This window comes from Lissotriton helveticus, chromosome 1_2 (assembly GCF_964261635.1).
Source record: "Lissotriton helveticus chromosome 1_2, aLisHel1.1, whole genome shotgun sequence".
Lineage (NCBI taxonomy): Eukaryota > Metazoa > Chordata > Amphibia > Caudata > Salamandridae > Lissotriton > Lissotriton helveticus.
In genome coordinates this window covers 446,781,009-446,784,962 of record NC_136058.1, presented here as the reverse complement: position 1 = coordinate 446,784,962, position 3,954 = coordinate 446,781,009, and positions in this window count along the sequence as shown.

Genomic DNA, 3,954 nt, shown 5'->3' with positions numbered 1-3,954 from the left:
CCCCTTGGTTTGTTTGGAAGATGCTCATCTGAAGTGAAGCTATAAATACTTTTTTACAGCAGCAGCCAAGTGTGAGGCCCTGTACTTGAACTGTCTGACCCTTAACACCATTCACGTCTGTGACATCTGAAATCCCAGGTCTTTACAGGTGTAAATGCTTGTTTGTGTGAAATGTATTCACTGCTGGAGCCTGGAGGCGGCGGTTCCGTCAGCGGCCACCAGAGGGCGCTCCTCGCCCGCTGATGAAACCCACTGAGCTGCACATTGGATGAAAGGGAGAAGGGTTTCCTCTTCCGGGTCAGCGGCGGCAGAGACAGTACCAGCAGCTGTGACATCACTTCCGGCCTCTCCTGGTGTGTTCAGCCTGCTGCAGAGGAGGAAGGAGCCCTGTCTGTCTGTGCAGCGACCTTCATCTACAGACCACCACTAGCCCCCGTCACACCCCAGATCTGCCCCCCAGGAGGAGGAGAGAGCCCGGCACGTTTCTGCTCAGGTAGGAGAGCTGCTAACTCACTTTGCTGCCCCCCCCCCCTTCCTGCTGCTGAGACTGATTAGGGGTGCAGAGGAGGTGACGCCTGTCCACTGGTGCAGAGGAGGTGAGGCCTGTCCAGGGGGTGCAGAGGAGGTGAGGCCTGTCCAGGGGTGCAGAGGAGGTGAGGCCTGTCCAGGTGAGCAGAGGAGGTGAGGCCTGTCCAGAGATGCAGAAGAGGTGAGGCCTGTCCAGGGGTGCAGAGGAGGAGAGGCCTGTCCAGGGGTGCAGAGGAGGTGACGCCTGTCCACTGGTGCAGAGGAGGTGAGGCCTGTCCAGGGGTGCAGAGGAGGTGAGGCCTGTCCAGAGGCGCTGAGGAGGTGAGGCCTGTCCAGGGGGGTACAGAGGAGGTGAGGCCTGTCCAGGGGTGCAAAGGAGGTGAGGCCTGTCCAGAGGTGCAGAGGAGGTGAGGCCTGTCCAGGGGTGCAGAGGATGTGAGGCCTGTCTAGGGGTGCAGAGGATGTGAGGCCTGTCTAGGGATGCAGAGGAGCTGAGGCCTGTCCAGGGGGGCAGAGGAGGAGAGGCCTGTCCAGGGGTATAGAGGAGGTGAGGCCTGTCCAGGGGTGCAGAGGAGGAGAGGCCTGTCCAGGGGTGCAGAGGAGGTGAGGCCTGTCCAGGGGTGCAGAGGAGGTGAGGCCTGTCCAGGTGAGCAGAGGAGGTGAGGCCTGTCCAGAGATGCAGAAGAGGTGAGGCCTGTCCAGGGGTGCAGAGGAGGAGAGGCCTGTCCAGGGGTGCAGAGGAGGTGACGCCTGTCCACTGGTGCAGAGGAGGTGAGGCCTGTCCAGGGGTGCAGAGGAGGTGAGGCCTGTCCAGAGGCGCTGAGGAGGTGAGGCCTGTCCAGGGGGGTACAGAGGAGGTGAGGCCTGTCCAGGGGTGCAAAGGAGGTGAGGCCTGTCCAGAGGTGCAGAGGAGGTGAGGCCTGTCCAGGGGTGCAGAGGATGTGAGGCCTGTCTAGGGGTGCAGAGGATGTGAGGCCTGTCTAGGGATGCAGAGGAGCTGAGGCCTGTCCAGGGGGGCAGAGGAGGAGAGGCCTGTCCAGGGGTATAGAGGAGGTGAGGCCTGTCCAGGGGTGCAGAGGAGGAGAGGCCTGTCCAGGGGTGCAGAGGAGGTGAGGACTGTCCAGGGGTGCAGAGGAGGTGAGGACTGTCCAGGGGTGAAGAGGAGGTGAGGCCCGTCCAGGGGTGCAGAGGAGGTGAGGCCCGTCCAGGGGTGCAGAGGAGGTGAGGCCTGTCCAGGGGGGCAGAGGAGGAGAGGCCTGTCCAGGGGGGCAGAGGAGGAGAGGCCTGTCCAGGGGGGCAGAGGAGGAGAGGCCTGTCCAGGGGTGCAGAGGAGGAGAGGCCTGTCCGGGGGTGCAGAGGAGGTGAGGCCTGTCCAGAGGTCAGAGGAGGAGAGGCCTGTCCAGGGGTGCAGAGGAGGAGAGGCCCGTCCAGGGGTACAGAGGAGGTGAGGCCTGTCCAGGGGTACAGAGGAGGAGAGGCCTGTTCAGGGGTGCAGAGTAGGAGAGGCTTGTCCAAGGGTGCAGAGGAGGAGAGGCCTGTCCAGGGGTGCAGAGGCAGGGAGACCTGTCCAGGGGTCAGAGGAGGAGAGGCCTGTCCAGAGAAGGGTCAGAGGAGGAGAGGCCTGTCCTGGGGGGGTGCAGAGGATGAGAGGCCTGTCCAGGGGGGCAGAGGAGGAGAGGCCTGTCCAGGGGTGCAGAGGAGGTGAGGCCTGTCCAGGGGTGCAGAGGAGGAGAGGCCTGTCCAGGGGTGCAGAGGAGGTGAGGCCTGTCCAGGGGTGCAGAGGAGGTGAGGCCTGTCCAGGGCTGCAGAGGAGGAGAGGAGGCCTGTCCAGGGGCTTCAGAGGAGGTGAGGCCTGTCCAGTGGTAGAGGGGAGGCGAGACCTGTCCAGCGAGGGCCGAGGAGGAGAGGCCTGTCATGGGGTCAGAGGAGGTGAGGCCTGTCCAGGGGTATAGAGGAGGTGAGGCCTCTCCAGGGGAGCAGAGGAGGAGAGGCCTGTCCAGGGGTGCAGATGAGTAGATTCCTATCCAGGGGTGCAGAGGAGGTGAGGCCTGTCCAGGGGTGCAGAGGAGGAGAGGCCTGTCCAGAGGAGTGCAGAGGAGGAGAGGCCTGTCCAGGGGTGCAGAGGAGTAGATTCCTGTCCAGGGGTGCAGAGGAGGTGAGGCCTGTCCAGGGGTGCAGAGGAGGTGATACATGTCCAGAGGGGTGCAGAGGGGGTGAGTCCTGTCCAGGGGTACAGAGGAGGTGAGGCCTGTCTAGGGGGTAGAGGTGGTGAGGCCTGTCCAGGAAGAGCAAAGGAGCAGAGGCCTGTCCAAGGGTGCGGAGGAGATGAGGCCTGTCCAGTGGTGCAGAGAAGTTGAGGCCTGTCCAGGGGTGCTGATGAGGTGAGGCCTCTCCAGGAGGAGTGGAGAAACTGAGGCCTTTCAAGGGGTGCGGAAGAGGAAAGGACTATCCAGGGGTGCAGAGGAATCGAGGCCTGTCCAGGGGTGCAGAGGGGGTGAGGCCCGTCCAGGGGTGCAGCGGAGGTGTGGCCTGTCCTGAGCTGGTGGTGCAGAGGAGGTGAGGCCTGTCCAGGAGGGCTGAGGAGGTTAGGCTTGTCCAGATGGGGGGCTGAGGAGGTGAGGCCTGTCCAGGTGGGGTGCAGAGGATGTGAGGCCTGCTCAGAGCAGGTGAGGCCTATCCAGGGGAGCAGTGTCTCTCTTCGGGCCTATGTATAGCGCCCAAGACTCAGGGCGAAGTCAGAGGCGCTGTATGGGGTGGAATGAACTCTTGGGTCCTCTGTCCTTAATGAAAATCCTTCACCAGAGCTCCTGTGAGAAGCACCTGAGAGGCCTGTCCAGAGGAGGAGAGGCATGTCCAGGGGTGCAGAGGAGGGGAGGGGTGTCTTGGGGGTGCAAAGGAGATGAGGCCTGTCCAGGGCGTGCAGATGAGGTGAGGCCTGTCCTGGGGGGTTGGGTGCAGAGGAGGTTAGGCCTGTCCAGGGGTGCAGAGGAGGTGAGGCCTGTCCAGGGTTGTAGAGGATGTGAGGCCCGTCCAGAGGGGTGCAGAGGAGGTTAGGCCTGTCCAGGGGTGCAGAGGAGGTGAGGCCTGTCCACGGGTGCAGAGTAGGTGAGGCCTGTCCAGGGGGTGCAAAGGAGGTGAGGCCTGTCCAGGGGTGCAGGGGTGCAGAGGAGGTGATTCCTGTTCAGGGGGTGCAAAGGAGGTGAGGCCTTTCCAGAGGGTGCACGGGAGGTGAGGCCTGTCCTGTGCTTGGGGTTGCAGCCTGGGTTAAGCCTGCCCAGCTAGGAATAAAGAGAAGGTGAGGCATGTCTGGATAGATGTGCAGAGGATAGATAGATTACTTTATTATTTGATTAATAAAAATCATTACAATATTGAAGTACAGATACTAAAGCATATATCAATTGACTGTTAAGATGTTTACTCACA